General features: G+C 42.5%; 1 long non-coding RNA gene and 1 pseudogene across 3 annotated transcripts; both read left to right on the top strand.

The window, feature by feature from the left end:
- The first annotated feature begins 255 nt into the window (after window positions 1-255).
- On the top strand, window positions 256-6,508 carry LOC102956509 (annotated as a pseudogene).
- Window positions 6,509-8,711: 2,203 nt separating this feature from the next.
- Window positions 8,712-19,604, top strand: LOC102950929. 3 transcript variants are annotated; one of them, XR_006212093.1, is made up of 5 exons: window positions 8,712-9,315; window positions 10,335-10,416; window positions 13,409-13,571; window positions 15,765-15,856; window positions 19,465-19,604. It is a non-coding gene; the product is annotated as an uncharacterized LOC102950929 (long non-coding RNA). The 3 variants fall into 3 exon arrangements; XR_006212092.1 differs by lacking the exon at window positions 8,712-9,315 and having other exon boundaries at window positions 10,052-10,416; XR_443795.3 differs by lacking the exons at window positions 8,712-9,315; window positions 10,335-10,416 and having other exon boundaries at window positions 12,680-13,571.
- The last annotated feature ends 4,013 nt before the right edge of the window (window positions 19,605-23,617 follow it).

The raw sequence follows: 23,617 nt of genomic DNA, 5'->3' as shown, positions 1-23,617 counted from the left end.
AATAATGGTTTCTATGGATTGTCTCTGACAAGCCTCCCGCGCCTGATAGCTGAGAAACAACGCAAACTCTTGAGTCCCATCCCAACACCTCCCAAACCCAGAGCCTCTGGGGGCTGGAGTCCAGGACTCCGCATTTTTAACACCGGCCTGACAGACCCTTAATTTTGGCGCTCTCTGTCCTAAATCCTGGGTTACTAACCACCCCCACCCTCACATGACTGGATGGATTCAGGCTGTGCCTTTCTCATTGGCATCGGACCTTTGTTGGCCCGCTTTTGGTGGCCTTTCTCCCAGGCCCCAATCGCAGTCCCAATTTAGGTTCGTCCATCCGCTCTTTCCCTCTGGTGGGTGATGACCAGCCTCACGCTGTACCAGTTTCTGGAAATCTTGTGTTCTTAAAAACCACTTTCTGCAAGCAATCTTCCGCCATAACTTTTGCGTGGGTGTCCGTTTACCGGACGTATTACTTTTTCTTACCAGATGTTAGTTCATTCTCTGCTGCGCTATCGACACCTAAACTCCTACTAGTTCGTTTGGAAACTTTTTTTTTTTTTTTTTAACACAAAGTGGATAATATACGCCCCGTCATGTAAGTTCCTGACAAGCCCGTCCAACACAATGTAGCCCGCACCACGTCTGCCTCGCGAAGCTCCAGACTTTGAAAATTTATCAATCTTCCGCGAAAGTCGACGTTGAGGATAAGAGAGAACTTCAGAAGCTTCTCATCTCGGCCACTCCCGCTTCTGGCCGCAAATCCACCCTTTTGCTTTGAGTACGTCGGACGCTCCAATATGGCCGCCCGCACGGCCACGGAGAGCCGACGCGGACACAATGCCTCATGGGAAATACCGGAAATTCGTTGTTCGCGGATCTCTGAGGGCCTCCAGTGTTCGTCGGCCGCCGTACTCCGAGGGGTTGCCGGGCGATCCGCGTTCGGGTTCTCCCCACGGATCTGACGGCAACTAGGTCAGTGTGTGGTTTTGTCCTTGGAAGGTTGTTTTATTATTGTTGTTGTTGTTGCTGCTGCTGTTGCTGTTGTTATTATTATTCACGGTGGGCGTTTTGCTTCTCACAGGGTGACGTGTGGACCTGCTGTAGCATGGATCCGTGAAATCACTGCCCGGGGACGGTCGGGGAGGGTAGAAAGCGCCGAGGTGGAGGTGTTTAAGGAGAACCAGGTGGGCCTCTGATTTGAGGTATTTGAGGGGAACCAGGCAGGTGTGTCTGTGGTTGGGGTACTTTTGGGGCCATTAAGACCGTTAAGGGTCTGTAGAGATCGCGACCGTGTCCGCGCTGTAGAGCGTATGGAGTCCTGCAGCAGGCGGGGCCGATCATTTACGATGATCGAAGCGTCTGGTTCCGGGGTGGGGGGTGGGGTGGGGGGATTTAATCTGGGGCTCAGTGATGTTGGGGCTCCGGTGGGTGCTCATGACATCGGGGTGTCTCGCCCGGTTTTCGGATTAATAAGGGCGTGTGAGATCGGTGTCTGGTACAGAGACATTTGTCAGGGCTGCAGCTTGGGACGCCAAGGACCGGGGGCTGGAGTTTGGGTTGAAGTTCTTAGTTGGGCTGCTGGGACAGAAGACGGCAGAGCGCAGGAGGGTAGTTCCAAACCCTCTGTGGTTTGGTTTGTTTTGTTTTGTTTTGTTGTAAAGCCTTTTGTCCAGGGGTTGACTTATTGCAGACCGAGGGGCTAAATCGCCACCGCCGTCTGTTAGTCGTCGTCTATGGCTGTTTTCCCGGGGCAGAGGAAGAATGGAGTCCTTGCGACAGAGATCTTAAGTTGAAAATGTGTAATATCTATCCGTTTGCAGAAAAATGTTTGCCAGCGCCCGCACTCACCTCTTAATACACAGCAGCGGGGAACAGTGTTGCTTACTTGCCTGCCCTACGTTCACACTTTGTTCTTTGCCAACAGAATGCCCGTTTTGCTTAGGATCCACCCCTCTTGCAGGGTGATCCGCATGTCGGTTTATTACTAAGTACCGGTTGGTGTTAGTCAGCCGTGGTGGTCCCAGTTCCGATTGCTAATGACTGAATTTCTGTGAAATGAGCTTCGTATGTGGTGCGGTTGCAGCCAGCTATCTGTGAAAATCTGCTTACTGGTTTCTGGGGGAGCATTTTCTCTTTTATGTTAGTAATTCTTTGAATCTCTTTTTCTATGTCCATGATGATGTTGTCTGAGTATAACTTTTTTTTTTAATGTTTACGTATTTTTGAGAGAGAAAATGCGAGCGGGGGAAGGGCAGAGAGAGAGGGGTCAAAGGATCCAAAGGGGGCTCTGTGCTGACAGCAGAGAGCCCCATGCGGGGCTTGAACTCACCCACTGTGAGATCATGACCTGAGCTGAAGTCCATGAAATCTATGCTTCACTCACTGAGCCACCCAGGCGCCCAGATTGTCTGAGTATAACCTTAATTTTTCATTCCAGTTTCTAATGTTTATAATTTATTCTTAATGCTCTGGTTCTCCTCTGCAATATAGAGTTCAAAAGTGGGGTGGTAGTGGACATCTTTGTCTTATTGCCTATCATTAAAATTCACCTGCTATATTGTCTGGAGTTAACATGTTTTAAGAACATTAATCCAAGACTTTAAATTTAGCGGCATAAAAATATTCATAGTATTCTTTCAGACAAAAAAAAAGCCCTTTATCTTATTTGAGTCATACCTGTCACTAATTCCTTATATTCTTTGTTTACATTTTCTCCTTTGACTGGATAGGTATTTGTAGTGAGGCAAATATGTATTATTGGCCTTTTAACATAACAGTCTTTTAGTATATTTCAGCTCTTCCCTTTCTTTGTTAATTTAAAAGATCTATAAGTTAATCAGTATAAAAGAAATATACATATATAAACAGTCACTACCCAGGTTAAGAAACAACATTGTCAGCACCCCATTGCTGTTTGTGAACCTCTTCCCAATTATATCCCGTCCTCACACCCAAAGGTAATTACCATCTTGCTAGTGTAGCAAACACTTTCATGCTTTTCTTTATAACTTTATGACATAATTAACCATTCCTAATCATTACCACTGTGTATGAACATAATTATACATCATGCATTTTTGAAAAGTTTATTTAAGAGACAGAGTGTGAGTGGGTTAGGAGCAGAGAGAGAGAATCCCAAGTAGGCCCTGCACTGTCAGTGCAGACCCCAACGCAGGGCTCCATCTCATAACTGTGAGATCATGACCTGAGCCAAAATCAAGAGCTGGTCACTTAATCCACTGAGCCACCTACATCATGCATTTTCTTAATTATTTTTTTTAATGTTTTATTTATTTTTGAGAGAGAGAGAGAGAGAGAGAGAGAGGGAGGGAGAGAGGAGAGAGAGTGCAGGCAGGGAAGGGGCAGAGGCAGAGGGAGACACAAAATTGGAAGCAGGCTCCAGGCTCCCAGCTGTCAGCACAGAGCCCGATGCGGGCTTGAACCCACGAACCATGAGATCATGACCTGAGCTGAAGTCAAGTGCATGTAGGGGAGAGGGGCAGAGGGAGAGAATTCCAAGCAGGCACCAGGCTCAGCATGGAGTCCTCACGGAGCTCGATCCAATGACCCTGCAATCATGACCTGAGTCAAAACCGAAAGTTGGACACTCAACTGACTGAGCCACCCAGGCACTCCTCAGCTGTTCACAAAGTTTAACTAAAAAGATATTTTAATATCCTGCATTCTCCATTCAAGCCTAAGCCAGATCATGCCTCATGCCTACTTTATCTTAATTCCTTTGTGTATTTACTAATTCTGATCTTCCTTTTGGTTATTGTCGATGTTACCATTGCATTCGCTTCCTGAAAGCTTCCATTTTCTTCCCATTATATCCTGATGACATTAAGTCCCAGTTAACCATACTACTTGTCAGACATGAAATTCTTCTCTGTGTCCCTGTGATAATAGTTATTTCTTGCTCACGCAGAGATTTCTATTTTTTTCCCTAAACTCCCCAGTGTTTTCCACACACGATTGCTTACTTGATTCATTTTTTTAATGAATTTTTTCTTGATAGCCTAGTGTAACAGCAGTGAGAAAAAGCATAAAAACAGAAAAAGAGCTTTCATTCTAAGATGACAAAGTATAAACCTGATCCAATAAGAAGATATATTGTATGTCTAGAGGGTGAAGAGTGCTGCAATGAAATGGTATTTGGAATGTGATGATGGTAGTAACGGAAGAGGAGGTGCTGGGACTGGGGCTTCTCTTTTAGGAAAGGGGACATCTCTCTGAGGTGTAGGTTACATGTGCTTGGAGCTCTCTGCTGCGTCATATTGTTGCTCCCCAAGGGCAACCACGACATGACAATGAATCCTCCAGGGAGGCCCGTCTTCCAAGTGTAACCTGATTTCCTGCACTTCTCTCCATCTCCAGTGATCCTTCCCACTCATTCTCACAACCTGCAGCTGTCCTCCTTGTGTCTTTCTTTGCCCTTTAAGTGCTTTTACCAAACTGTAGTGTAGGCTTCCTGAACATGAGGACTCATGTGTGTCCCCACCATGAGCACCGTGCCCAGTTCACAGTAGTCATCAGTAAGGATTTGTGAAGTGAAGGAGTCTCTTGCCAGTTTGGATGAGGCGACCCTCCAACCTGTGGTCTGCTGCTCACGGTAAATTGTGTGTATTGCACAGGCTGCATGTTCTGCAATATTTGGAAAGTTGCCAAATTTGTGTTTATTCATTATTACTGTTATTTTCTAATATATAAGGAACATTAAACACAGAGTTTTATTTATACTCATATAATAAGTTCATCATGAAGTCACCTCAAATGAAGCTATTTAAAAAATACTTTTATTCTAGGGGTGCCTGAGTGGCTTCGTCAGTTAAGCATCTGACTTCAGCTCAGGCCATGATATTACGGTTTGTGGGTTTGAGCCCCACGTCAGGCTCTGTGCTGAAAGTTCAGAGCCTGGGGCCTGCTTTAGATTCTGTGTCTCCCTCACTCTCTGTCCTTTCCCTGCTCACACTCTTTCTCTCTCTCAAAAATAAAAATAGACATTTAAAAAATACTTTTATTTTAGTCAATATGGTGGAAGAATTAATTTTTTTTATTTTCTAGAAATCTGGAAACTTGATGGTCATCTGCCAGAGCACTTACAAAATGAATTCATGGAAAATAGCCTAGAACAATGACACAAACATAACACATTTGAAAATTCTCTTCTTCGGAGCAAAACTCATTTGGTGTTAAGGCAAAAACATGATATGTTTGACTTACATGGAAAAAGTATGAAATCAAATTTTACTACTTAACCAGAGCAGAACCACTGCAGAGCATACTGTAGATGGGAAATCCTTTCTTCACGTTAATCATGAACAATTTCAGAATGAAATTAAATCCCCTGAAAGCAAAACACTCATCAGCACTAAGTGCCAAATCATCAAGCATCAGAAAATTAAAAAAACAAAGAAACCTCACGTATGAAGTAAATATGGGAAATGCTTCATTCAGAAGTCCTGGTTCACTGGTCACCAGAATCTTCATGCAGGAGGGTAACCCCACAAATGCAGTCTTTGCAGGAAAACATTCTCCAGAAAGTTCATGCTCACTGAACACCAGAGAACGCATAAACAGGAGAAAAACCTTATGACTGCACTGTTTGTGGCAAAGCCTTCCTCAAGAAATCATGGCTCAGTGTACATCAGAAAACACACGAGAGAGACTTTTTATGTGCAGTGAATGTGGAAAAGGCTTCATCGAGAAGGGAAATCTCATGGTACAGCTGCGGATTCATGCAGGAGAAACCTTATATATGCAATGAGTGTGGGAAAGTCTTCAGCCAAAAGACGTGCCTGGAGCCTGCTTTGGATTCTAGCACATCAGAGATTTCGCACAGGAAAGACTCCCTTTGTGGACAGTGAATGTGGAAAATCCTGTTCCCAGAAGACAGGTCTCATTAAACATCAAAGAACTCACACAGGAGAGAAACCCTTTAAATGTAGTGAATGTGGGAAAGCCTTACCCGGTTCATTATACATCAGAGAACTCATACAGGAGAGAAACCATATAGTTGCATTGAATGTGGGAGATCTTTTTGAGGGAAGTCAGTCCTCACTAAACATCAGAAAATTGATTTAGTCAAGGTAGAAAATCCTCCCTCAGTCACAGGTCCTCACAGACCAGTGTTGTCCTGCAAGAGAAAAACCTTTTTAACGTGGTGACTGTGCAGGTGCCTTCTGTGGCTTGTCAGACGCCATTAAACATCAGTAGACTTCTAGCAAATAGGAATGTGGTCATAGTGGGACAGCCTGCAGCCAGGCAGGTATTTGTTAAATACTTCATTTGTACTGGGTCCTGTTCTAGGAGCTGAATATACAGTGGTGGCCAAAACAGAAAAAGCCCCTGGTCTCCGGGAGAGAGCACTGAGGTAACCTGGATCATCTTTAACTTAACTTTTTTCAAGTAATTTCTCTGTTCACCATAGGGCTGGGGAACTCACATCCCAGAGATTAAGAATCACATGTTCTGGGGCGCCTGGGTGGCTCAGTTGGTTAAGCATCACACTTTGGCTCAGGTCATGATCTCACGGTCTGTGAGTTCGAGCCCCGCGTCAGGCTCTGTGCTGACAGCAGGCTCTGTGGAGCCTGCTTCAGATTCTGTGTCTCCCTCTCTCTCTGCCCCTCCCTTGCTCATGCTCTGCCTCTCTCTGTCTCAAAAATAAATAAAAACATTAAAAAAAATTAAAAAAAATCACATGTTCTACAGGCTGAGCCAGCCAGGTGCCCCATGGATTATCTTTATGTGGTACCTTTACACACCAGCTAATCTAGTGAAAGGACATAAATATCTATATTAAGTGAAATAGACATGGACTAATTGGTTCAAGGAGCATATTTTGGAAGATGGAGGAAAGACTAATGATTAAGATTATAGTGCACAAGTTACTTAAAAATATTTTTTTTAATGTTTATTTATTTTTGAGAGAGAGAGTGTGTGTGAGTGAGGGAGGGGCAGAGACAGAGGGAGACACAGAATCCAAAGCAGGCTCCAGGCTCTGAGCTATCAGCACAGAGCCCAATGCGGGGCTGGAACGCACAAACCATGAGATCATGACCTGAGCCAAAGTTGGGCGCTTAACCAACTGAGCCGCCCAGGTGCCCCCATAAATAAATTTATTAATAAAATTAATAATAATTTTATTTTTTAAATGTGTATCTTTTTTTGAAAAAATGCTTATTTCTTATTTCCTTAAGGAGATTATAAATTCCCTAATTTTAGTGGCTTTACGTAAATTTTAATGTTTAAAAAATTCTGAACCAGGAAGATGAAAAATCATTGCCTCAGTAACACTGACCGCATTTGAAGTGCTCAACAGTCGTATGTGAATAGTGGCTAGAGGACTGGACAGTACTGGCACTGAGCAAAAACATGAGACAATGAGAGAATCTGTCATCATTTCCATCACACCAGAAGATTATACTGGAGTGTTGGTTTCCATGATTTTATATTTCTAGCACAAAGAAGAAAACCCTAATTATATATAGATTTGGAAAGTGAGTGAACATATTAATGGGCCAAAGTATATTTTGTCACTGAAGGGAAATATGGTTCTAAAGAACAGACTTGTTACCCCAGAGTGTTTTCATTGTGACATGAGAGACTTAATAACTGTTTATAAAGGGACAAAGCAGAAAAAGTGGTAATAATAAAAGTACTCTTACTCCTTCTGAAGAAGGACTCCTCCTTCCCCTCATTTTTTGGTTTCTTCATCCTTCATCATCTTCAATTATCATTTCTTCAGTGCGGCTTTCCCTCAGTTGGCCAGGTTCCCCAGTCTCTCTGTATAAGCCCTTTAGAGACTTGCAGTTTCATGTATTTTTTGGTGGTGACTGTGAAGATAATACACAGGTTATGTTTTGGGTTGATCCCTGATGTTGTCAGATCAACCTCCAGTGATCTACAATCCAGGTAACTCTCACACTTCCATTCTTGATTTATTGCGTAATAGTGATGCTGGATGAGAAAGAGAATAAGAGAAGGTCAGTCTGGAGGGGAAAAGGACTTCCATTTTAGAGCTTCCTAGTTTGAGGGGCTGTGGCCATGCATGAGACAGTTTATTTGATACTGTTAATCTCTTGATTAGAATTTAGTGGATACATACTCAGTGAAGAGTCTCTTGATCTCAAGTCCAAACCCTTAATATACTCAGAATTATGTTTTACTTAATCCATTCAAAGTTTTGAAATGCCTATGTTTATGAACTTTTGCCATAAGAAGATCATATAAATACTGTGTGGAGATCACTATGCCATGCTTTCAAGAAGTCACTAAAAAAATACTGATAGTTTTATAATTGCCTTTTTTTTTTTAAGTTTATTTATTTTTAAGAGAGACTCAGAGAGAGTGAGCAGGGGAGGGGCAGAGAGAGAGAGAGAGAGAGGGAGGGAGAGTGTCAAGCAGGCTCTGCACTGTCAACACGGAGCCTGATGTGGGGCTCGAACTCACAGACCATGAGATCATGACTTGAGCTGAAGCCAAGAGTCAGACGCTTAACCGACTGACCCACCAAGACATCCCTGTAATTGGCTCTTGTAACGGCTATAGACCTGACTTCTGGTGAAGGGATGTGTTTAATTCACCAAACTGCCTGCTGATGTACAGTCAGGTTATGCCTCCCTTTTTTTTTTTTTTTTTAAGAGGGGTGGGGGAGAGTGGCAGAAAATGGGGAGGGAGGCTCCCTCCTACTTACTAGAAGTAGCCTCCAATCCAGCCCCCTAGACAGGCCCCCGAGGGCATCCATTTTTGCAGCTCCCTCCCTCCAGTAGGTCTCTGACCTGCCTAATCCAGGCCCGCGTTAGTGATTCTCACACGTTACGGATTCTCACCCGCGCTGGGCCCCGTTGTCAAGTTTTGGCAGAACTCGGAGCCTGAGCCTCTGTTATTTGGTCCGCTGCCTGGCCTCTGCCTTTCCTACGTCTTGGCTTCTGCAAAGCTCGAAGGCCATGCGAAGGCCTCCAGCCCGCAGCTGCCAGGGTCTTCCCCGCCAGCTGCACTTCCTGACCGTGGGAGTGCTCCTGCCTAGTCCTCACGGACACTGCCATCTTCCCGAAAGGCTCGGTAGAAAACCGCAGGCCAGTGCCAGCCTCTGAGGCACTCATCACAGCGCTGGTAGCCAACAAGACGGCAGGAAAAGGCAAGGTGACACCCCTAAAGCGATTTCAATTTCTTTTGGCGGCCCTCCTGCTGGCCGCTTGGACCCAGATCGCCAAGGTGGGGGTGGCCACTTCTGTGTTGAGCATCTGGGGGCGGAACTCGACTTCCAGGAACGTCGTGAAGGTTCCAGCTCCACCTGAAGCGTCCCTCACCACCATGGAGGTGGGGGAGCTTGAGAATGGGGGTCATTTCGGAAGGGGGTCCAGCCTGTGGTAGATGCGGTGGAGCGTAGAGAAGTTCAGCGTCAAGTGGGTAGGGCTCTGCACGTGTCTCTGGAGTGAAGTGCCTGTGAGGCCAGTAAAGGGCCCTTCTGGGGATTTCTTTTGCTTCGCTGGAGAATCTGGCCTTTAGTAGTAGACCCAGAATGTATTATGCTAAGTGAAATAAGTGAATCAGAGAAAGACGAATACCATATGATTTCACTCATATGTGGAATGTAAGAAATAAAACATGATCGTATGGGAAGGGGGGGAGAGAAGAGAGGAAAACAAACCACAAGACTCTTAAAAAAATTTTTTTTAATGTTTATTTATTTTTGAGAGAGAGAAAGAGACAGAGGGTGAACAGTGGAGAGGCAGAGAGAGAGAGAGAGAGGTAGACACAGAATCAGAAGCAGGCTCCAGGCTGTCAGCACAGAGCCCAGTGCAGGGCTCGAACTCCCAAACTGTGAGATCATGACCTGAGCTGAAGTGCGACGCTCAACCAACTGAGCCACCCAAGCGCCCCCACAAGACTCTTAATGATAGAGAACAAACTGAGGGTTGATTGAAGGAGGTGGGTGGGAGATGGGCTAGATGGGTGATGGGTGTTAAGGAGGGCACTTTTGATGAGCTCTAGGTGTTGTATGTAAGTGATGAGTTGCTGAATTCTACTCATGAAACCAATATTGCACTGTATGATAACTAAAATAAATTAAAAAAAAAAAAGATAAAACTAAAAAAAAAATGGCAGAGGGTCTGTTAGTGTTGGTTGTCAGTGTGAGTGATTCTGTTTGTGGGGCTCAGCGACCAAGAACTGGAGTGGTAGGTATGTATCAGTGAATGTGCTTTCTTGTCCAGGATCACACTCCACTGTGGGGCTCAGACACAGGGAGGCCTGGGGTGAAGGGTGTTAGTGAACAGGTGTTTCTGGTTTGGATTTCGGACTTAACTTGGAGTCAGTTTTTGTTTTTGTTTTGGGAGGAAGCCATTTTATGTCTGGAGACATATGTACAGAAGAGGCAAGAGGCTGGAGCCTTGGAGACCCTGCATCCCTGGAGAGGAGGTAGGTTAAGGTTGAGGCTTAAATGTTGACTACTAGGAACAGACTTGATGATACATTCCTCCAGCTGATCCAAATCCATTTCACTCCTTCAAGCCCATATATTGCTCAAGGTACTCATGAAAGTCTTTCGTTTTACAGCATTAACGATCTTGTCCTTATCTTCCTAACAAACAGTAATGAGGTAAGATCTAGTGAGGTGTTATAAGAGATGTGTTTTGTCCTTCTTGTCTCTGAGTTTACCCTACATTTTTTTCTTGGAGGTTTCCTTTCAGGTTTGTTCTATACATGTAAAAACATCTCTGTTAATTAGCCTGAGCTCTGATGTCCACTGAAAACCACAGCATGTTTAATCTCTGTGCTACCTTCACATGTGGAATGATCTGTATAACATAGATACCACTTAATTTCTAATTATAAACATATTTCCATAGTTTAAAATGGTTATATAATAGTGTCACATCAGGTGGGTGAACCAATGACAAGTTTACTAGAGTCATATTAAATGTATACATTACTTTAAATAGGCTTGACTTATATATTTATACTTTTTTTATAATATGATTCTCTGCTTATCCAGATTCTCCTACCCATCACCTCTACATTGTGTTGTGTCTTTTTTCATGTGTGTCTCAGAAATTTTGGGTTATTCTTTTTCCTAGGTGTCACGACCGGCGCGACAAACACCGAGGTGTCAGGGTCCTGAGGATAGGGGAATGCAAGAAAAAAAGAGAAGAAAGTTTGGGAACAGGGCTGATGGCCCAAGTGACGGCTTTATTGTTGCTGTACACAATCTTTTATAATATAAGACTCTTATGGATCAGGTCATTCTAAGAATGAACAGGTTTCACATGATCACTGCCAGCCAAAACATTTAGTTCTGTGTACCTTGTGAACTTTCTGAACGGGTCACAAGACCTTGTTGATAGATTGCTAGCAAAACACAGTTCCCATGTTTGTTCCTATCTGACTCGGGGTAGAAAAAGGGAGGTAGCCTTACTGCCAACACCTGCAGACCACAGGCTTCAGGAATTAACTTCCTCAGCCTTGACAAGGCTTTCGTATGCCCTTGAAAGTGGGGGAATGGGAGGGGGAACCACCGGGTTGGCTGAGTCAACAGGGAACATTGCTCGACCCGGTCTCAGCCTGGCACCGGGGCCTGGCCCCCCGCACCTAGGTAGTTTATGCCTCGTTGCAGTTGTTAAGTAGTACCTTAAAAAAATTCCCTGCTTCTTGGGGCGCCTGGGTGGCTTAGTCAGTTAAGCATCCGACTTCAGCTCAGGTCATGATCTCACAGTTCGTGAGTTTGAGCCCCGCGTTGGGCTCTGTGCTGACAGCTCAGAGCCTGGAGCCTGCTTCGGAGTTTGTGTCTCCCTCTCTGTCTCTCTGCCCCTCTCCTGCTCATACTCTGTCTCCCTCAAAGCAAATAAACATTAAAAATTAAAAAAAAATATTCCCTGCTTCTCAATGTTGCACTGTAAAAGAGCAATTGACTTGCTCTTGGTATTATTGAAAGTGAAAGTTTCAGTGAATTCCTTTACATTGTTTATTTATTTTTTATTTGAGAGTGAAAGAGGGCAAGCCAGGGAGAGTTGCAGAGAGAGAGAGAGAGAGAGAGAGAGAGAGAGAGAGAGAGAATGAGAATCTTAAGCAGACTCCACGGGCATGGAGCCTGACGTGGGGCTTGATCCCACTACCCTTGGATCATGACCTGAGCTGAAATCAAGAGTTGGACACTCACCTGACTAAGCTACCCAGGCTCCCCACATTTACATTTTTTTAAGTTGAGCAGTCTTATTATCTGCAAATAATTTTGGCTCAAGAATAAAGGGTGTGAACAAACCTGTTGTTTTTTTTTAATAGTGCTTTTCCCCTTATCCATGTGCCTTGAATAAATCTTTCCAAGGGATGTGAAATTAAGTGAACTAATGTACATAAAAGTAGATAGCATATACCAGGATATAAATTTCTCCATGTATTGCCTTAGCTGCTTCTGACTAGCTTTGATATTTAAAATTTCTATGTCATTCAGTGTATTAGTGTTCCATTGCTGTGTACCACAAACTTAGTGGTTTAAAACAATGCACATTTTCTCAGGGTTTCTAAATTTTTTTTTAATGTTTATTTTATTTTTGAGAGACAGAGAGACAGAGTGCAAGCCAGAAATGCTGACAGCTCAGAGCCTGGAGCCTGCTTCGGATTCTGTATCTCCCTCTCTCTCTGCCCCTCCCCTGCTGGTGCTTGATCTCACTTTCTCTCAAAAAAGAAAAAGATTTTATTTTTAAGTAATCTCTGCACCCAACGTGGGGTTGCACTTACAATCCTGAGATCAAACATTTGATGCTCTACCCACTGTGCCAGCCAGGCGCCCCTAAAGTATCGAGATTTTATGTTAGGGGACACCTATATGAGTTTTCTATTGGTTCTGTAATAAATTAACATAACCTTAGTGGCTTAAACGATGCAAGTTTATTACCCTACAGTTCTATGGATTATAAGTTCAACATGGATTTTCCTCTGCTAAAGTTAAGGATTTTCCTGTCAGTAGGAGTACTTTCTTCTCTGTAGGCTCTAAGGGAGAATCTGTTTCGTTGCCTTTTCCAGCTTCCAGAGGCCGTCCCCGCTCCTTGCCTCCTGTCTCCCTTTCCTCTCATCTTCACAGCCAGCAATGGTGTGTGGATTTCTTGTCACATCACATCTCTCTGGATTCTTCTGCTTTTCACTTATGGGGACCCTTGTGATGACATTTGGCCCACCCGAATAATCCAGGAAATCTCCCTATTTTGGGGTTATCTGATTAGCAACTGTAATTTCATCAGCATCCTGAATCCCCTTTTGCTGTGTGAAGTAGCATGTTCACAGGTTCCAGAGATTAGAAAGTGGATATCTTCCGGTGGGCACGATTCTGCCTACCACAGCACCTGTGGTACCACTGACAAGGTGTGTGGCTCAGGGGGATATACTGCTTAAAGTGAATTTGCTTTTGAGTCCTTAGAATCAAGTGAAGTCAGGAGCAGGGAGCATTATTTCTGGGGACGTCATTAACATGACCTGTGAAATCTGTGACCAGAATCCGAGTGACAATCTAGAAGAATAAAAGGACAAAGATCTCAGTTCTGGCCATTTTCTAAGAGCAGAAGGAAAGGACCAAGGTCCAAGTGAGTTTTACAGATTTCTTTATCCCTTCTTTCTTTCCTGTTGCATTTGTGGAGGCGTATACAAATTGATTTGACTAGTGGGAAAAATACACATTGATAAAGGCCTGTATTTGTAGAAAACTAAATATTGACTATAATGTCAAAATCAAGGCAAACTTGGAATGGTGGAAGTGTAGGTCATAGAATCTGCTCAGAATTTTAAAAGTCAGAATATTAATTAAAAAAACAAAGACTCTGAATTATTTATGTTAAGCTACCCAGATTATCTCCAATATTTTTGGCAGCCATTTCCAGCAAGAGAAGCACCAAATGTTATGTGATTTGCAGTTTTGTACAGAGAAAGTAGATCCTTTACTCAGAGACAGAAATATTTCCTGGCATTGAAATTTCAATAAATTTCTCGATGGCCCTACAGTGGGTAGTGGCTTCAATAGCAGCTTTCTGGTGTAGGCATGAAGAGGCTTTCTGTGGTTGTTTTTCTATTTCCTGTGTGTGTGTGTGTGTCCATGCACGTGCATACACACACACATATGCACGTTTGTGCTTTCTTATTGGGGTATAGCATACACATAATAAAGTGAGTTTTTATACATTTGTACACCTGGCCAGCATAAAGCATTTATTGAACCGGTGGTTGTTCCTTCTAGAGTTCCTTTAATACCTTCTGTTATCCCATCCTTTTCAAGGTATAAAACCTAGATTTATCGAGATGAATTAAGGTTTAAATGGCCTCTCAAACCATTTTGCTGAATTGGATTTTGAGTATAGAACTACCAGTAGAGTTTGTTTTTTTATTTCTTTTTTTTTAAATTTTTTAAAACTGTTTTTATTTATTTTTGAGACAGAGAGAGACAGAGCATGAGCAGGGGAGGGGCAGAGAGAGAGGGAGATACAGAATCCAAAGCAGGCTCCAGGCTCTGAGCTGTCAGCACAGAGCCCGACACGGGACTTGAAACCACAGACTGTGAGATCATGACCTGAGCCGAAGTCAGACGCTTAAGCGACTGAGCCATCCAGGCACCCCTTTTCTTTCTTTTTTAAAAGCGTATTTATTTATTTAGAGAGAGTGAGCAAGTGTGGAGGGGAGGTATAGAGAGAGGGACAGAGAGAGAATCCCAAGCAGGCTCCACACTGTCAGCACAGAGCCCAATGTGGGGCTCAAACCCATGAACTGTGAGATCACGACCCGGGCCGAAACCAAGACTTGGACACTTAACCGACTGAGCCACCTAGGTGCCCCTTTAATTTAGAAAACCTTCTGAATTATTGAGTAAATGGATGACTGAATTATAGTAGCAGGATGTCTATATAAGACTTCCCTCTCTTCCACAATATATAATGTAAATGCACATGTATAGATACAGCCTATACATAGAAATGATTAGATTTCCACAGATCTCTTCCAAACTGTCAAATAATCACCTCAGATGAAAGAAGAACTTACTGCGAAGCACCTGGGTGACTCAGTCAGTTGAGCGTCTGAGTCTTGATTTCAGCTCAGGTCATGATCCCAGGGTCGTAGGATCGAGCCCTGCATTGGGCTCCATCGTGAGTGTTGAGGCAGCTTAAGATTCTCTCCTCTGCCCCTCTCCCCTGCTCATGTGTGCTCTTTCTCAAATAACATAACAAAACATACCATCAAAAAAAAAAAAAAGAATTTATTGCTGCAGGATCATTGTTATTTGAAGATGTAGCTGTGCAATTCACCTGGGAGGAGTGGGCAGCTCCTAGCAATGTGGCGGAAAGGACTGGTTCCCTGTGTCACTCAAGGTGTCCAATTGACACCTTGTCTTTCTCAATTGTGGACTGATTTTGGGGGTTATCTGAAGTGCTGAATAATGTAAGAGAGGTTGCGAAAGTTTTTCTGGAGGGCCAGGTAGTAAATACTGTAGGCCCTATGGGCTACTAACTGTCCTCTGTATCATATTCTTTTTCCTTTATAACATTTAAAATGTAGAAACTCTTCTTAGTTACAGTCATGGGCCTTAGTCTGCTGACCCCTACATAAGACTTGAACTTTGTAAGTGGTAGATTCTCAGTCTCCTAGATGGATGGGGGAGTGTGCTCCCCACTCTTCAGGATAAGCCCTAGTCCAAGGTGTACTTGCACAGTCTGTAAAAGGTATTATGTAACAATGTCTGCATATTGTGCCCAAATATATTTTTCCAAGTATTCTGTAATTTTTCCTAATAGGGTACCAAAATACCAGACCATGGAAATCTTCAAATTGAAGCTAGGAGATAAACCATAAATGGAAAAGGAAAACCATGCTTGGAGCTTTCCAGGTAAGTGAATGAGAAGCATCCAGGTAGAAGAGAAATAGAAGGCAATTCCTTGGTTCGTGAAGGCCTCACACCTTTGAAATACTGTGGAGGTGATTCATCTTCTAGTTTCTAAACTTTTGATGGTCTCTAAGGATATCTAAATGGAGTCTCTGGTTATTGCTTTCCTATGTTATTCATCGCTTATGCATTTAGAGGAAAATACTTCTGTGTTCCCACCTCTGGATTTGCTCCTGATTTACTTCATCTAGGGTCTTGATTTGTTTTGCTTAGATTTTTTTTCGTACTGAGGATTCTCAAATCTTTCCCTTTTTCATTACCAGCCATAGGGCCATTGTATGTTCCTTCCTCTTCTCTTGCGTTGGAAATCCAGTCTTCCATGCCTCTCTGCAAAGAGAATACTTCAGATTCATCGCTGTCTTCTGACTAGTGAACTTTCCTGCTTCATTGGATAATACTGATTTCCCTTCCTGACCTTCAACCCACTTTGAGTGCTGTGTTTCCATAACAACCTGGTCTTTTGATGTTTATGTATTTAGTTCCTCATTCTGGATGGGCGAATATGATATAGAGCAAGTGTAGAAAATGTTAACTATAGAATCAGGGAGGTGGGCATATGGCTGTTCAGAGTATAGTTCCTTCAACTTGTGTGTATGTTTGAAAATTTTTATAATGAAATGGTAAGGGAGGAGCTATAAATATTGTAATTTTCAGGATGAATTATAGCTCCCAAATGTACTGAAATAATGGAATTCACTTAAACAAAACAAAAAAAAAAACAAAACAAAGAAATTCACAATCTTAGGTTTCACCTGAAATCAAACCATAAAACTCATGGATACTTTGCTGATTTCCACATATATTTACTGGATCAGGTCTTTCTCTTGATTCAACTTCGTTGTTACTCTTGGTTTAGTTTCCCTAGTCTAAAAAATCCTAGTTATAACCCTGTTACCAACTATATGATATTTAAATCCCTCTCTGATCCAGAGACTCCAAGATACAATATTTTGCTTATATTTAGTTTTCTCAGGGTGCCTGGGTGGCTCAGTCAGCTGAGCGTCTGACTTCCGGTCAGGATGTGATCTCACAGGTCTTGAGTTCGAGCCCTGCATTGGGCTGTGTGCTGACAGCTCAGAGCCTGGAGCCTGCTTCAGATTCTGTGTTTCCCTCTCCCTATGCCCCTCCCCCACTCGTGCCATGTCTCTCTCTGTCTCTCAAAAATAAATAAACATTTAAAAAAAATTAGTTTTCTCTCTATTCCTTGAATTCCAAGTTAGCTTCCTTTAAACCAGTCTCTACAAGTCGAAGATTAAGTGCCCCAGTTTCTTGATCTAGAATGAGGACCCCTTAATTGATGAATTCCAGATCTGTAACAACTAAGGTATAAATACAGAATTCAGGAAGAATCAGGAGTGTCATTGGCAAGAAGAGGGCTTGGGGAATGTAACAGGAGAAAGCCAGCTATTATAGTCTGTAGTTCCATTATTTAAGGGACTTGAAAGGAAAAAGTGACAGTTCAGCAGTGTTGTGCTAATGGATGCTTAGATGGTTTAGATGGTTCTCTGGCCTAATTTTATTTTTTAGTTATGTATGTATGTATTTAATATTTATTTGGAGAGAGAGAGAGAGAGCACAAGTGGGAAGGGGGAGAGAGAGAGGGAGACAGAATCCCAAGCAGGCTCCGCACTGCCAGCACAGAGGCCAAAGTGGGCCTCAAACCCATGACGGTGAGATCATGACTTGAGAAATCAAGAGTCTGAAGAGTCGGACGCCCCACCAACTTTTTGGTTTTAAAATTCACAGGATTTAAAAATTTTAAAAGACACATGGATGATCCTCTTTCTCGTCCTTATATGAGAATAACCTCAGACAGAAAGTTAGAGCATTGACTACAGGAATCTTCCCCACATTGTAAGAGAAGGGCACTTTAGGGAAATTAACTTGGTAGCAGTATTACTGAATTAATAAGAGAGACAAGATTTGGGAGCAGGATGTCCACTGAAAGAAATTTTGCTTTCTGACCTGCCTCTTCCAGAATTTGTTCTAAGTAAATACCTATACCTGCTTATTTCCCTGGTCATGAGTCACTTCTCTTTTGCTCCTGGAAGGGCCTCCCTCATTCTCTGGGCATTTCCTCTTTACAGAACCCTAAAAGTCAGAATGCGTAAAGGCCTGCGTCATCATTTTCCTGGTTTTTAACTCTCCCAGAGAGACCTCACTTAGTCATTTCTCTTTAGGTAATATTTCTATATAGATAACACCCAAATTTGTCTTCCAGCCAAAATCTTCCTCCACATTCCTATCTCCAATTGAGTCTGCACTTAGATATCCAATAACCATCTCAAAATGTTTGTGCCTCAAAATATAGACCTGGTTTTCCCCACATTCAAAACCTATCTTCCTGATGCTCCTCAACAGTACAGCCAGTACTTAGGCATTTAAGCCAAATGCCTAGGAAAACCCTGCGATTCCTCCCTTTTACTCACAGCCCACATTGAATTCAACATTGAATGTTGTCTTTTCTTTCTCCTAAATGTATCCTGAGTTCATCCACTTGACATCTCCACTGTTGTTGCTCTTGACCCAGCCACCATTATCTCTTGGCTGCCTTACTACATTAACTTCCTGTTTCCTCTTTCTCCCACACTCCGCCTTCTCCCATCAGTATCTGTGTAACAGTCAGGAATCCTTTGGAAATGTAAATCGGAACATGATGCCACCTGCTCAAAACTCCCAGTGGCTTGTCACTGGTAATAGTGTCAGATTCTGATTCCTCCTGTCAGATCTACATGATCTAACTCCCATCTACCTTTTGAACATTAACTCTTCTTTCTCCCTGTATTGGGATTATACTCAGGACCTACTGGCTACCTTTCTGTGTCTTGATCTGGCCCAAACCTCTGTCTCCAGGCCTTTGCACTGCCATTGTACTTGAACAAAACCTTCTATAATTCTTTACATTCCTTATTCCTGGTTTCTTGGCTCAACTTTTATTTTCTCATTGCTGATTATCTATGTAAAGTTGATCAACTTCCATTCTTTTTCATATCCTTTGAACCACTTTTTGGTCTCTAGTTGTCTTCTTTCCTTCCATTTTGTTCTCTTTTTGCCCACTGGAATGCAGAGAACGTTTCTCTTTAGTCTGTACCCCAGTGCTGTTTACAATACATGATACATAGTATACATTCAATAAATATTGGTAGAATGAATGGCTACATCCCCTCACCATGTTAGATCAGATGTCTCTCCAGCTTACCTGATCTTGTGTTAATGAGATACATTTCTGCTTCATCCTCTTTGCCCATTTTGCAAGGATCTATTCGAAGAGCACCAAAAAGTTTTACTAATTGGAAATTTTCTACCATTGATTCTGTATCAACTGTTTTTGGTTTGGTTTGGTTTGGGTTTTGTTGGTTTTTTTTGGGTTTTTTTGTACGTTATGATTTTACTTCATTGTGTTTCTCCTCTTGTCCAAGAAAGAAATTTACGCTTAATGATTTCTTTCATGTGACAGTAGAATTGTCAGAGAGCTAGCCCAAACCATGGTATTTTAGAAGCAGTTATGCTCTGTAACATTATTGTGAAAGAATTCATTTTTTTTTTCCTAGAAGTTTGAGAAGTTGGTGATCATATGCAGTGGCCTTTGGAAATCCAAAACAAGCTAAAGAACATGGAAAGATGTACCCCAATGTTTATAGAAGCACTTTCAACAATAGCCAAATTATGGAAAGAGCCTAAATGTTCATCAACTGATGAATGGATAAAGAATTTGTGGTTTATATACACAATGGAATACTACGTGGCAATGAGAAATAATGAAATATGGCCCTTTGTAGCAACGTGGATGGAACTGGAGAGTGTGATGCTAAGTGAAATAAGTCATACAGAGAAGGACAGAGTCCATATGTTTTCACTCCTATGTGGATCCTGAGAAACTTAACAGAAGACCATGGGGGAGGGGAAGGAAAAAAAAGTTAGAGAGGGAGGTAGCCAAAGCATAAGAGACTCTTAAAAACTGAGAATAAACTGAGGGTTGATGGGGGGGGGGGAGGGGAGGGTGGGTGATGGGCATTGAGGAGGTCACCTGTTGGGAGGAGCGCTGGGTATTGTATGGAAACCAATTTGACAATAAATTTCATATTAAAAAAAACATGGAAAGAGGTCATGAACACAGTTCATCTGGAAATATGTTTAATCTGTAAAGAAATCTTGTTACTTTAAGGCAAAGTCATGGTAGTTTTGACATACTGAACTCTAATTCAAAGTTAGTTAACCAGAATAAAAGCTGTGCAGTGAAGAATACCAATAAGTTTAATAGATAAATCATTTCCTCGTATTAAGTATGAAAAATGTTACACTGGAATTAAATGCAGTCAATACAGAAACACCATCAGCACCAATTGACAATTCATTACACATCAAACTGGAAAAGGAAAAGAAAGAAACATTGTGAATGTATTGAATGTGGTAAAACCTTTATGAGAAGGTCTCTGCTCACTGGACATCAGAGAACTCATACAGAACAAAAGCCCCATGGATGCAGTGTATGTGGGAAAAATTTCTCCGGAAGTTTTAGCTCACTGCACATCAGAGAACTCATGCAGGAGAAACGGTGTAAACACCTTAAATGTGGTGAAGTATTCTGTAGGATACATCAGCGAACTGAAAGAAGAATGAAGCCCCATGGTTGCAGTGAGTGTGGGAAAGCTGTCTCCAGGAAGTCTCGCTCGGTACACATCAGGGATTTGACACCGGAAATTCTCCCTATGTAGGCAGTGGCGCTGGAAAATCCTGCTTTCAGAAGTCAAGTCTCATGAGCCGTCAAAGAACTCATACAGGAGAGAAACCTTATAAATGTAGTGAATGTGGGAAAGGCTATTTCACAAAGTCAGTACTCAGTAGACCTCAGGGAATCCATACAGAGAGACACAATATGGATGCAGCGATTGTAGGAAAGCCTCTCACAAGTCATGCCTCATCAAACACAAGGCAAGTCACAGGAGAGAGACACATGTGGATTCAGTCAAGGTGAAAAATTGTTTCTGTGGAAATCCCAGCTCATTGTGTATCACAGACCCCATACAAGAGGAAAACTCTGTTAAACAGTGACTGGAAGGCCTTCTGTGGTATTCCAGACATTAAACACGAGTGGGGATAGGAATATAGTTCTTGTAGGACAACCTGTTGTTAGATGTGCACTTTTAGGAGACAACAGAGAACCTGCACAGGAGAGAAACCTTATGGATACTGTCAATGTGGTAGTGCCTTCAGTTAACAATTGTGTTTTATTTTAGGTCACAGTAAACTCATAAGGAAAATTTGATACACTCATTATGGAAAAGCCTTTTAAAAGGTGAAAGATTTATATGATCTGAAGAGAAACCAGAGTATTGGAAAAGCCTTTTAATAAAAGTTTTAGCTTTTTATGCAGTTGGAAACTTTCACTGAGAGTACCCTAATGAAGCACTGATAATGGAAAGATAAACGTCATTAAATATCAGTGGCTCTTAGAAGGTTGAATTGTAGTGAGCTTGACTTCCAAATCATCAATAAGTTCTCATAGGAAAAAAATTATAGGAAGACAGTTATATCAGGTCCTTAAGGTCACTTTCCCATTGGATTATTCTCAAAAGACTGATAAAGCTCTTACGGTTATAGTTATTATGCTATAGTTATTATAGCATAATATAATAGCATATATATATAGCATTATATATATAGCCTATATATATAGCATTATATATAGCATAATATAACTATTATAGTTATAGTTATTATAGTGAAAAGTTACAGATTGAATTAGCAAATGTAAAATGCATAGGGCAGAATCCAGGAGAAACCAGGTATATATTTCCAGTTGCCTTTTCTCAGTGGAATTGTATGGACAGTGCTTAATTCTTCCGCCACAATGTGACACCTCATATGGAATATTGCCAACCAGGGAAACTCACCTTTGTCTCAGTGCCCAGGGTGTTTACTTGTGCTTATGTAGGAATGGAGTAACCATATGTCTGACCTGAACTCACACTCCACACTCCTCAAGGTCAACAGGTGAACAAAAACAGGTGTTTACCAAAAACATTGCTAGCATAAACTACACCGTGTGGCCCAAACCCCAGATATACAAAGACGCTCTTCTCAGGCAGTATACTCCAGGGGCTGAGAGGTTCTCTCCAAGGTGCTAGTCAAAGGTCAGTCCATTTGGGGGTGCCTGGGTGACTCAGTCGGTTAAGTGTCCGACTCTTGATTTCGACTCAGATCATGATCTCACAGTTGTGGGATTGAGCCCCACGTCGGGCTCTGTGCTGACAGCATGGAGTCTGCTTGGGATTCTCTCTCTCTGTCTCTGTCTCTGCCCCTCCCCTGCTCATGTGCTCATGCACTCTCTCTCCTAAATAATAAACTTGGAAAAAAGCTCAGTCCTTTGGAATGTGCTGGGTTTGAACACCCAAACCTGCCAAGTTACAGGGGTGAATAGGATAAGGTTTTCAGTTATATTCTGTGGCCTCATGTCAGAAATGAGAAATGTCTGTGGATACGATAAGTGTGTGGAATCTTTAGCCAAATGGCAGAGATCTCACAAAGGAGATAAACCTATGGTTGCAATGGATATTTGGAGGCTTGTCATAAGTCCACCCTCATTTTTCATCAGATAAATCTCCTTAATGTGTATTTTGAGATAGAATGCCTTGAGCTCTTCCTCATCGCTATGTGAATGACTCAACTCATTTGAAGATGGTTTATGGACAGTATCACATTGTGCATATGACATCTAAGTCCACTGTCTCTGCTATCATCTTGTCTCAGAAGCAAGTTGCTAGGCCAGCACATGCTGAGGGCGGGGAGAGTTTTACAGAAGAGTATGAATACCAAAAGTTGGGAATCATTGAGGGCTTTCTTGGAGTCAGCCTGCCAGAAAAAAATGATTTTCAGGTAAGAAAAAAAAAAAAAAAGATTCTTTGCCAAGAGCTGCCGTGGTTTCCTGCTTCAACAGTGCTTGGACAGTACCTGTGGCTTGCCTACTCGCCTTTCTCAATAATATCCCTCTGAAAGCGGATGGTATTGGTTCTATGCTAGTGTTTCCCAAATTGACAAGTATTGCCACATTTGGCCTCTACTCCCATATTTGCTTGCCTCCAGAACACCTCCCCTCCCCTGTGATGTTCTTCCTTCATCATAAAGATCAGAAATAGAAGTTATCTCCTCTCCCCCAAAATTCCTTATGTCTTTTAAAAAATTTATTCATTTTGAGACAGAGGGCGTGAGTGCACATGTGGGGGAGGGGCAGAGAGAGAGGGAGTCCCAAACAGGCTCCACACTGTCAGCACAGAGCTCAATGCGGGGATTGAACTCACGAATCATGAGATCATGACCTGAGTGAGATCAAGAGTCAGACGCTTAACCTACTGAGCCGCCCAGGCGCCCCTCCTTCCTCTCTTACACTAGCTACTCTTGTACTGTTATACATACATATATATACATATATTTAACGTTTATTTATTTTTGAGAGAGAGAGAGAGAGACAGCACAAATGGGAGGGATATATAGAGAGACAGAATCTGAAGCAGGCTACAGGCTCTGAGCTGTCAGCACAGAGCCTGAAGGGGGGCTCCAACCCATGAACTGTGAGGTCATGACTGAGCCGAAGTCGGATGCTTAACCAACTGAACTTAACCAGCTGCCCCACTCTTGTACTATTTATCCGGTAGCCTGGCTATGTTAACTTTTTTCTCCCCTAAACTATGTTTTTTAGACCAATTT

The sequence above is a fragment of the Panthera tigris genome, chromosome E2 (assembly GCF_018350195.1).
Source record: "Panthera tigris isolate Pti1 chromosome E2, P.tigris_Pti1_mat1.1, whole genome shotgun sequence".
Taxonomy (NCBI): Eukaryota; Metazoa; Chordata; class Mammalia; order Carnivora; family Felidae; genus Panthera; species Panthera tigris.
This window is presented reverse-complemented; position numbering and strand designations above follow the sequence as displayed.